Below are 12,358 nucleotides of genomic sequence, written 5' to 3' on the forward strand. Positions count from 1 at the left end.
CATTAATATTTACGGGCTACGTACGAAAATGGAATGGCCCGAGGTACTCGCGTGCGAGATAAAGACGATGAATAAGTAACGTCAACAAGTGAAAACGAGAAAAACTGAAGGAGGAGATCCTCCGAGAACCGCCGCGTCATCGTGCACGCCAAACCTACGCCTCCGAATGTGTAACAAGTTTTTTAAATCGTCGATTACGGAATGCGATTGCATAACGTCGACTTCCCGATGTCGGTGAGGAGAACAATCGACACTTTCGCTTCCTCGACCGGGGGAAAAGTCGGAAAAACCTGGTCGAAGGTGTGCTTAAAAGGCATAACTTTTAACAAGTAATTTTACGGTGCAAAGAGCAGGAAAAAATTCGAGCAAACAGGGAACAACAAACGGAACGGATCAAAGAATGGCGAGGTTCAAAGAGGGCCGTCGAAAAATTCGCAGCGCACAGACTCCGAGCAACTGTCAAAAATAGAATAACTAAAGAACGACGCCACTGGGAGAACATCTGGAGTTAACTCCGGTGAAACTTCCCGGCCCGAAAACCCGTGCAATTTCTGAAAGGACGGTTTAGCTGATTGAATGATGGATTGAATACATTTCGGAAATTCGATAAAAGCGGGACCGTCACGCACGCTCCTCGGCGCGTCATTGACGCCGAGATTTCTGCACGAAACAACAGAAAAAAATCTTTTTTAAATGAACGCCTCCGATTCGCGACCATCCAGACTTGGATTTTAGCTCGGCGTGTTTACACAAAAGCAAACAGTCCAAGGTCCGGTGTCAATGTCAAATTCTTGTAAATATTGAACGATGATAATGACGTTTTTGTGTATGATTGACGAACAAAGCCGCAACAACAACAATCCTCCACTACCGTGTGTGCAAAGGATTCTAATGTTTCATCACCATGACATAATTAGCCTTCGACTGATAAGACAAGCATCATCATCCACGTGCCAACACACTTGGGCGTGTCCACACCTGATCCTTTTCCCATTTGCAACAATACACCGTTTACGGCAACGCTGCTCAAATTTGGACACGCGGAAAATTTGTGCGTGAGTGAAATCGATTTGAACATTTTGCAATTCTGCTCGGAGGCAAAAACCGGCGAGATTCCTCTACGAAATGCAACGACGAAGCGGATAATTAATTGTTACATCTTATAAACACACATTTGCAGTTCATTACGAGAGTTATGAGGCCGACCACGTGCAGACTCGCGTTTCGCTTAAATTTATGGAATCTCTATATTTCGCAAAATTAATTAACGTCGACTTTATCGCTTTCATTATTTTTTAAACTACGATTCGTCTCGAAGAATTCTTGATTTACGAGGTTTCAATTCAATCGTGAGTAAACGGTGCGTGTTCGGGCTGCGTAAGAGTCTTCAGACCTCGAGTTCAGGTCAGACGTTGACTTCGAGTAAAATATTCACGAGCGAAATATCGAATTCCATTGAAACACACATACAGGAGATTGAATGTTCGACGATTCAAAAAGTCTAGAATTTAATAAAAAAATGTATACGACTAACGTCGAATGTGCAATTGTGGATATTGGAACCTGGTGCGGATCTGTGACAAAAAATAAAATTAATCAAATACTCAAAACAGCAAACTCTTTGTGATGATGTTGGCATCACTAGAACGTGTAAAAAAGGTTTGATGTTTTGTGTATTTATTCCATTAATTTTTATTATTTGTTAACGTTAAATGTACTATTTAAACAAACATGGAATACCTGCAGTAAATTACTCAGCGTTTTGGTCGTAGAAAAAGTATACTATTAACTCGCGCGTAATGGCTGTTACGCACTCGTTGTATATGCATCCGCATCGATAAGAAAGTAGTAAAACAACAAGCAAAGAGTAATTATTCCCAAATTACCAGTCGTCTTAAACTGTGACGTATCACCTTGATAAAACTAGAGAAATTTTTATTTTCGTGTAACTAACAGTATCCGGCTCTAAACCGTGGTTATTCTCGACGTTTTTATAGCAGTGGCGAAATTTTAATGTGTTGTATTAAAAAATTTACGGCCATTTGCATATTTTGCATTTCAAATATACACACGTCAGCCGAGGTGACAAAATCCTTGGCGATTTACGTCCTAGACGATCGCACGAACGAAAAATAACCGATCCATCTGTCGCTGATTGTACAAATCGGCAATCAATTTTTTCGCACGCGTTATGTAACAAAAAATATTCCGCAAGAAAAATTGCCAACACAGCCAGATGGAATTCGGACCGTCCCATCCGTTCACTTGTTGCAGACGGATAATTTATGATTTGTTTATTGCAAACAAGTGAACAAATCGAATGGAATAAACATCGTTACTTGGAATCCATGCAATCAGACGGTTCAATATGCGCAGCATTGCCAACTTGGAAAAATCGCATGCGACGCGACTACTAAACTGGCCACCTTGAATAAAATTAAATAAAGGCGCTGGTGGAATTGTAAAATCGCCGCCCGGAAAATCTGAAACGCAATTATCCGATTTGTGCGCTAATTGGCGGAATTATTTTTGCTTTCCGGCTGAAATTCGCGGTCCGGGGCCCGAGAGACGGCTCCGGAGCGAGAAGATTCACCTCCGGGCGCGCATAAAACCTCGATGAAATATTCAAATAGCGCGAACGATTCGGTTTCGATTCGATCGGATGAGAGGCGGTGACGTTCGGCTCGTTTGACAAAAAACGACCCTGTATGTTGCGGCGGCGGCGATTAGTTGGCGGCATCACCTTCGCCTCGTTTCCTTTGTGTTTTCGCGTCATCATCGTTCGGCAAAAACCCGAATACGTCTTTACCGAATTTATCACGCGAGTTGCGCGACTTCAATCTGTCACGTCACCCTCACCTAACAACCCGATTCGCCATAATCGCATCCCCCAATATAATAAAGCTGACACTTGTGTCGTATCGGTTCGCATTAGCGATTTGCCGCTTCCCGGAGCGAAAATTGCATCGGTGCCGGTCTTGTTTACCGTTCTCGTACTCCGGGAAAGGATGTGGAGTTTTATTGCGTCGTCGGTACAAAAAGAAAACGCGATCGACTCCAATTAGGGTAAATGGTAGGAAATAGCAGAATCATAAGCTCGTTTAAGAAAACCTGTTGAATAATTCAGGCTCAAATAATTATTTCAATGAAATTTAAATTAGCCGACTTTATATTTCAATTTGTAAGATTTTTAATTTGGAACATGAGCCCGGAGGATTAGGGGCGCGCGTATTTCCGGACGATTTGAAATTTTAATTTCGCCGTCGATTTCGTCGAGGTCTCGTCCTGATTGGAATAACAACGGGGGCCGTCGTCTCAGGGGTGCGTCTTAAAATTTACCTTTCAATTTCTTGAATAAACACCAGATAACATAGTGAACATCCAGACTGACAGCCGGTGCGCAAACACAGCGAACGAGTTGAACAAACACAACTATAATTGATATAAGGTTTGCTTTTTTCCGATTTGGAAATCTTGCGTCCGGGACGGCACTCCGGGGGCGGCGTTAAAACGAGTTTACATAACTCTATATCCCGGTTGCGAGAAGAAAGAACAACCGGATCGATCTGAATATACACATCCTGTGTGTGCGCTCCGGATTTACAACTTTCACGGGGGAAACTGGGATTTATCGAAAAATCCACGGAAAAAGCGATCCGCCGCCCCCGACTTTCGTCGGGCCGCCGAGACGCTCCCCGTGTAATTCGATGCCTCCAAAACACGTTAATTAACGCTCCGTGAACTTCCCAACAATCGCGAATTAACTCGGGATCCATTCCGACATGAGGGAATGGGATTTGACTAGTTGCTGTTAACTGGTGCGCGAACATTTGACAGTCGGTACAACCCCGATACCATCTCAGCCGCCCCGATTCGCAACCGCCGACACAATTATTAATATCGTTCCCCACCTTTGATGTTCCCGTCCAACAGTTTGATAATCGAGACCCTAGTGACCCACCCGCCCCGTTCACCATTAACTAATTAACTAATCAGATGCGCACGTCTAAGACCGCCGATAGCACCCCGATCGATGCCGTAAACAATAACCTTCGAAATTAATTAAATCCGGGATCCGGCGGATTTTTTCGGGTCCGTCGTGATTTATACGCGACCGGAAAAATTTTGATTCGATTTCCATGAAAGGCCGCAACACCCTTTACCGGAATTAAGCGGGCGCCCGTCCCAAGACGGATCCGGTGAACTTTACCGCCGATCCAAAAACTCGTCCCGGAAGAATTCGCAATTAATTTAGTTCGGTCCATAAACAAACAGTTTAATGGCGGAATAAAAGCCCCGTTTGCCACCTTCCCGGAGCGGAGACGGCGAAATAAAAAACAACCCGGGAACCGGATTCGATTTTTCGCCGGACGCCACTGCGGGGGTCCCGGACCCGTCCTGATGCACTATTAATATTCATAACGCCGTAATAAAATTAAAGGGGCGAAGCGGAACAAGTAGCTCCAGCAACCCGGAATAATGATGAAAATGGCGTCGAAGGTTCAATCGCGGATCGGTTTGACGCAGGAAAAGCTGCACTTTCCCGGAGTTCCGAGAATTATTCAATTTTAGACGGACCCATCCCCCGGATAGTTATTGCCCGCCGCCGGGGGGTAAAACACGACGGAAAGTATTTAATATGGGGCGTCTGCGGTGCAGTGCTGAACGTAATCAGCAAATTCGCCGCCGGGAGGCGGCACCACATTTTTCTTCGTGTTACAATATTTTTTAGAATTAAGAAAAAAATAACACAGCTGCATGACCCCGGCGTTTGACCCCGAATTAGCTACCCCGCTTTTTTTTCTGTATGTGTCGTTCTGCTTCCTTTACACCACGTTGAGAGTGTAAAGGAACCGAACTTTATTTTATGCTAGTTGGTAGATTATGAATTATTGTCCAGATGTTGCGGACTTTGGTGCATTCTTAGGATTAGGTAACTGCAGCTGTCTTAATTAGTTTTTTTGCATGAGATCGACCCCAACGAAGGGTCTCAAGTTTTGTAATGGCCCGCCTATAAAGGGGGAGATTTTTGTGTATGAAAAACAGTTCAGAATTAAAGTTTGTTAAGGAAACAAGTCTTTGATTGCATTTTCTCCGATACGCCTTACACTTTATTTGAAGTTTGAGTTTCACTGGATCCTGACAGAGAAGTGAAGAGCTCAATATTAATTTATCAGAAGTGGGATAAACTATTTTTCTTTAATAATTTATCAGAAGTGGGATGTTACCTGTGATACGTCCGCGAATTAAGTGTACCTAGTACGGAAACAAGTTAAAAGTGAATTACTGAAGTTTCGATTGTGGGTTTCGCGATTTCTCCGGGACTCTGAAGTGTATTGCGGGAAGTGAGTACGGGTACGTGGGTAATATCGTATCGTCGTATTCTGAGGGTGAAGCCTAGTAACGGGATGTCTAGGTCGGGTTCACCAAGTGCCGGTGAGTACACTGAAGAGGAGGTCGAAAACGCCAGATTATTGTTGGAACTGAAGAAGAAGCAGGCGGAGGACAACACAGAGAGAATGCAATCTTCGGCGCATGCAACAGAACAACAGTTGATGTCTGTGGATGCGGTGGTGGAGCTAATTAGGAGATTGGTTCCATCAGGGGCGTCACCTGCAGGGTATGCAAGTGATACGATGACGACGGGTGAACCGACACCTGGAAATTTTTGTGTAATGCCAGATCTGACGCAAGGGTTGAAGGCGTTCAGTGGCAGAGGAGGGTATTTCGAAGCAAGGAACTGGCTTCGGGATATAAAGGCGATGGGTAGAAGACAATTTTGGAACGAAAATATTATTTTGGAGATGGCGCGACAACATCTCCAAGGCAGCGCTCTAAATTGGTATCGTTACCATCAAGAGGAAATTCGAACTTGGAGTGAGTTCGAAGAGAAATTTCGGGAAAAGTATGAAGATACGCGAACATTGACGGAACGAGTTCATGAGATGGAAGCTCGTGTACAAGGGAAAGATGAAAGTGCGGAGGACTATTTCTATACGAAAATGCGATTGTGTCGGGAGTTAAAATTGGAGTTCCAGGAAAGTAAAAAGCTAGTGTTGATGGGACTTAAGTCACGAGAAGCGGCTAGGACAATTTTGCTTGCGCGACACTATGACGAGACAAGTCTATTAAAGGACATTTTAGACAGTGAACAATTTTATAAAGGACAGTTATCGGGTTTACGCGAGAATCGGACGGAGTGTGCGAGAGGTAAGGACGTACTTTGCTTTAAGTGCCAGAAAAGAGGGCACATTTCAAAAAACTGTACGGCAAAAATTGGAGAAGCGTCAGACTCGACAGGGAAAGTACCCGTTTCCTTCAGCAAAAAACAGTCTGCACCGACAGCGACGTCACAAGTGATGTGCTTTAAGTGCAATGAGATGGGACACTATGCGAGCCGATGCAAGAAGAGAGAGAGAACAACAGAAGATTCGGCAAGACAAAATGTAAACGTGGCAACGGAAAACAACATTCTGTTCAATGATTCAAATCTCAAGTTTTTCAAAGATGCGAAGATCAATGGAAAACAACTAAGAAGTTATGTAGACTTGGGAAGTCAGGTGTGTGCTCTGCGCGATGATTGTATTGCTCAGTTGCGTTTGAATTGTAACTGGGCAGATACCAAAGAAATTGTGGGATATGGTGGTGCAATCACTGCAACCTTGGGGGACGTAGATGTGAATTTGGAAATAGATGGTGTTGTCGCCAAGGTGAAGCTGCAGATAGTACCCAAGGAAAGCCAGGAAGTGCCCTTGTTGGTGGGACATCCGTTTACCGAGCAAGGACATATCCAAGTAATCAAAACCGCGAATGAGCTTCTGATTCGTGAAGTACCTGTGACAGAAAATATATCGACTTCAGAAGTGGCTTCCTGGGCGAGAGATATGTCGGTGATACCGAATAACTTCTTGGGACACGTCGTCGTAAAAACTGATGTGCGCGAACGTGAACTCTGCGTCGAAGGTGGTTTACGCGAAATCGGGGGTGTTGTTCCGCGACGTGTGGTAACCACGGACAAGGAGGGTGAAGCAGATTTGCCCGTATTAAGTATTTGTGGTAGGGACGTTACCGTCATAAAGAACGATAATAAGACAACAGGTGAACCGTATCGCGAAGATGTTTGCCGAGTTGAATTAAAAGACAATCCGATTAAGGTATCTGAAGTCAGGACCGAACTAAGTGATGACGAATTTCTCGAGCTACAAGAATTGGGGTGTATCAACGTCTTCAAGATGGATCTCCATCTGACAGATAACCAGCCAGTTTTCAGCGAACGCGAGGAGGTACAGGAACAGAAGAAACCGGATATCAACAAAGAAATGGACTCAGCGTTTGCAAGTGTTGTGCGAAAGAAAAGTGACGAATTTCAGGTGTGTGCGGATTACAGTGATTTCAGCAAGAAAAGTGATAATCAGCTGGATCGGTTGCGAGTGTTGTGCGACGCCGGTGTCAATTTGGCGTTTCAGAAACACAGCTCTGGACACTACCTCATAAGTGGAGCCGTCACCGTGTTGCTGCTGGCAGTAATTTGGGTGGTAGCACTGTTCTTACTGCTCTGTGTGAAGAGCGAGACCTGCATTTTTCGCTGTGGGTCAATAATTGTTACATGGCTCAAAGGGTGGAAGAAGCGTCTGTTGTACGCACCCATGGAGAAACGGAAAGATTGTCTCCCTCACCGCGATATTGACAGTTTCGAAAGTCGTAAGTTAGTACCAAAGTATCTAGGGCCAGGCCCATACGAAATTGTGAAGTTCATTGGTAATGATAGATATATGATACAAGACATTGAAGGTGAACAACAAAGTAACCGTCTTTGCAAAGGCATTATAGCAGTAGATAGGTTAAAATTGTTACCTGTTAAAAAAAAGGTTAATATTTGTAGACGTACTTTGTAGTTGCGAATTTTGTAGTAGGTGTTTAGGTTACAATAGAAATGTACGGTAGGTTAGTTTTATGTTTTGATTAATGACCATCTGGAGAACGTCCTCGAGGACGAGGACTATGTCAGGAAAGGCCGAATTGTTACAATATTTTTTAGAATTAAGAAAAAAATAACACAGCTGCATGACCCCGGCGTTTGACCCCGAATTAGCTACCCCGCTTTTTTTTCTGTATGTGTCGTTCTGCTTCATTTACACCACGTTGAGAGTGTAAAGGAACCGAACTTTATTTTATGCTAGTTGGTAGATTATGAATTATTGTCCAGATGTTGCGGACTTTGGTGCATTCTTAGGATTAGGTAACTGCAGCTGTCTTAATTAGTTTTTTTGCATGAGATCGACCCCAACGAAGGGTCTCAAGTTTTGTAATGGCCCGCCTATAAAGGGGGAGATTTTTGTGTATGAAAAACAGTTCAGAATTAAAGTTTGTTAAGGAAACAAGTCTTTGATTGCATTTTCTCCGATACGCCTTACACTTTATTTGAAGTTTGAGTTTCACTGGATCCTGACAGAGAAGTGAAGAGCTCAATATTAATTTATCAGAAGTGGGATAAACTATTTTTCTTTAATATTCGTCCGCGCCAATTTTGAATCTCTCACGCATCGAGTGCTTTAGCGAAAGCAAATTTGTCCAAAACTCCAGGCACGGTTCTTGTTTAGTTTCAGTTTCGCGGAGAGTGACTGCAACTTTCGATTGTCGATCGCGATGGACGAAAGAGTTTCAGAAGGGCTAAGCCTCGTTTCACACTGGCGTTTCGTCACGCACTGTTCCACGTATGGCGTCACGTGACCGCAGCGGCGTATCAGATCGCGGCCAGCCTGGATGGCGGCGTGGCCAATCGATATAATCGCCGACGAAACCGGCAACAACATTTCACAATTGCCGAAGCGACCATCAATTATGAATCCAACCATCGACTAATAACGTGTCCAACGGTTGATTAGACACGGAGACGAAAATATCGGCGTGTTTGCGGGTTTACGTCAGAATCGACAAAGGATCTTGACGGGGAAAAAAAATGCTAATTAAGCGCGCGGTCCGTTTGGAAGAAAAGTAAAAGTTGAGGTCGAAAATTACCTAACAGGGCTCTTATCGACGGTCCTAATGAAATCACCGCCTAAAAATATACATAATCAGCGGCACGTGAAATCAAACTTCCATTACGAAATTAAACGAGGAAGAAAAGCCGGCACGGAAAAGCTCAGGAGTCGTAAATACCGAGAAAGTGTTAGTCAAAGGTGCATTATTTTAAGAAACGAGCCCGAATGGAAAATAAAAAGAACGAAAATAGCCTTCGCTAATTCCACATTCCTCAGTTCGTAACTGTACTACCTGATCTCGATGAGATGATGGTGGATAGGCTGGAAACTGCTGCGGCCTGACCCTACGCCCCGCGCGTACGAACGTGACTTAAGAATTTCAAAAAGCCTGACTCATGCCAACGAGATAATTCGACTGGTTCCGTTGCAACTCGAGGAATTTAGAAGTGACTTCACCTGAATCCAGCTTTTGACTCATCGACGACAATTGGACCGTGCTGCAGGAATTTTGGCAAGCTCGTCCGCGAAAAACGAGTATTTACGGCTGGGAAAATGTTGAAACGCTGCACGAAAGCTTGGACCCAATTTTTCCTTTGACTCATCGGGGATTTCGGCGAAAAAATACTCAACCGGTGCAACAAAGGTGCGCCGAGAGTGGTGTTTGCGAAGAACAAATAAACGGCCGGTATGTGGGTCAGACTTTCCCGGTTCACGATTTTCCTCCAAATAAATTAGCTTTATTGCAGGAATGGCGAGCGTTATTATCGACATTCCGGGGGCCGCGATGGATTTACAGCGTAATTAAGAGGGGGAATTTGGAGAAATTACACTTTCCTTTCGTCTTGTTCCGGCGATGATACAAGCCCGCTCGATTGTCTTCCGCTGGACAAAAACAAACAGTCTTGTCCGTTTCCATGGTGAGGCCGCAAAAAGGCGCCTGTCGATTTGGTTTTGATTACGGATCCAGGGCCGGCTCGCGCGGCCCGACAAACACTAATTAATTTTCCCGGAGCCGGCGAAATCTCCCGATGAAAGCGATTCCCGGAAAATGCGGGACGACACCGGAGGAGCGTCACCGAAACTCCATCCTGCCGGGTCGATTGTCTAATGTTACAAGCTACAAGTGTCCGGAAATTACCGGGATGCTTCCACAGGCCGACTAAGTTCGTTTTTATGTTCCATTTTGTCCATACCTGCGTACCCGGAGCCGACCGCAACCGCACAGTTGATGTTTATTGTTCTCCCGGATTTAATTACGAATTCGTTGCCTCGTCCACTCCGCTTTGTCGTTGCCCGTTAATTTTTCCCCTACCACCCCCTTTAATTATTACTCGCTTTTGAATACGTTTAATTTAATTTCTGTTTCTGATCGCGCCCCTAAAATAAACTGTGTCTTTGTCGCCGGAAGCGAGAGCGACGACCGCCTTTACAAGGGTCGACGAGGTCCGGATCAAACGGATTATTTATTCATTCTTATAAATACGGTCGTGTGAGCGGGGTCGGACAGGTGTAGCAACCGTGAAAATCGACCAGATTTCGCCCCCGTTGACCACCCCCGAATTAACCGAGGCCAAGACGCTCGCTCATTTTCTCTTGTTTCGAACGCGTCGAAAAATCGAGTGCGACCCGGAAATTAATCCGGAAAAACCGGACGCGCCGATTACCCTTCGCACTCGACCACAATGCGGATTATCGTCAAACTTTCCTCGTGTGTACGCGACGAATTAGCATCGCGTTTCACGAAATTTGCATTAACACCCATGAAAGTGGGTAAAGGCTTTCGCAAAAAACCGCCATGAATTATTTACGTGTTTGCCACCATAATAATTATTAAATTATTGCGTAATCGCACCTATCGTTAAAGTGGCCAGACACATCCTTGCGCAATTCGTCCATGATTTATTTCACTGCTCGTGATTACGTATTTACGCGGGGCCGAACAACCCCCGAAGCCGCACATTACGAATTCACCTCGGCGGACGCGTGCATATTGCACGCCATCCTGCAGCGGCGACTGCAGTCGCATGCACACGCAATTGGTCCCGCCGACCGAACTACTCACGTCTGCTGTCCGAAGGGGGTAAATTTTTGGTGAAATCCGGAAGGAACTGCTGCACTGACACTTGGTGCTTGGAACTTGGGCGCAGACTGCGTGCTACCGCGCGACCAAGCCACTCAAACAAAACAAAACCGACTGGTTCAATCAACCGTTGGAGTCGTGGTGGTGGTGGTGGTGGCAGTGTACTCGGATGAACCACGCGTTTGTGTCGACTCGACTGGATAGACCGCGAGTCGAAAGCCGACGGAGACGATAAACAGTTCCACACGGCGACGTTCCCAAGGTTCGCTCCCTACAAATGGATATAGTGTTTTTAAAACCCGAAGAAACGTCGACTGAACTTAAACCTACAAAGAGAACCCACCTGAACTTATCGACTCGATTTATGGTCCCTGTCACGACTCTAAGTACACCCGTGAGGCGAAATATTCACAGTAAACAATTCTCTTTGTTCACTTGGGTGTCTCGTGCACTCGATCAGTCTTTCTCGAAATTTTAAAAACACTATACGCAACTTCGGGTCGATGGAAATGCACGAAACGACCGCCTAAAAAGCACAATTTGTTCGAGTGGTGACTTTTAAGCCCCGCGAACGTTAATGACGTTACCAGAATGTGGTTGCAGATATGCATGAGAGAATATACGTCGCTATTGCCATTAAGTCCGTTTGCTCTGCCGAAATGATCCAGGCAAATATCAAAGTGCATCAACCTTTCTTTGTGTTTGAAATCTGGAATTCTGGCGGACACGAAAAATATAAATTGGTTTTTAGTCCACTGTGTATATAGCCTTGCGGTTATTCCTCGATACGGGCTGATCTTAAAGTCAATATTTCATGCTGCGCTAAAAATAACATTCTCCTTCGACCCAACTGATTCGTGAAAAAGGTTTTAGCTACGAGGCCAAAAAAGCACAGAAGGGCCGAGCATCAGTTTCTTGAATTCTAACACAAAAAGTCTAAAATATCGAATAACTCTAAAAGCTCTTTCAAGTTGTTGATAGATTCATGAAATAAAAAGCAAGAAAAAATCAAAAATTAATCGAAGATACGAGCTTTTATGACAAAGTCTCAGTTGAAGCTTTTTTCTTCACTGCTTCAGAATTAACAATTTTTTTTTTAAACTTCCAGACTGACCACGAGATAATACAATTTTATAAGATCAAGGATTTTAAAAAAACAGACAAGGACCAAAAGGAGATTTTTTTTTTGTGTCAGTTAATTTGAATTGTAAAGTGTAAATAAAAAATTCCAACTGGTGAACTACTTTCCAGGAAAACAATATCGAGTAAAATTATAGTGTATTATTTAACAAGCGTG

General features: G+C 44.3%; 1 protein-coding gene across 4 annotated transcripts in view; it reads right to left on the minus strand.

Annotated features, from left to right (window-relative positions):
- The window catches only part of HnRNP-K (Heterogeneous nuclear ribonucleoprotein K), a 57,316-nt gene that overhangs the window by 22,185 nt on the left and 22,773 nt on the right, over positions 1-12,358 (minus strand). Inside the window, exon 3 of one of the 4 annotated variants that reach the window (XM_069039341.1) lies at positions 11,044-11,332. The exons of the other annotated variants lie outside the window; for them this stretch is intronic. The gene's annotated coding sequence lies outside the window, so the exon portion shown is untranslated. The remainder of the gene's footprint in view (positions 1-11,043; positions 11,333-12,358) is intronic. 4 annotated transcript variants of the gene reach the window in all.

The sequence above is a fragment of the Tenebrio molitor genome, chromosome 2, assembly GCF_963966145.1.
Source record: "Tenebrio molitor chromosome 2, icTenMoli1.1, whole genome shotgun sequence".
NCBI classification, from domain to species: Eukaryota; Metazoa; Arthropoda; class Insecta; order Coleoptera; family Tenebrionidae; genus Tenebrio; species Tenebrio molitor.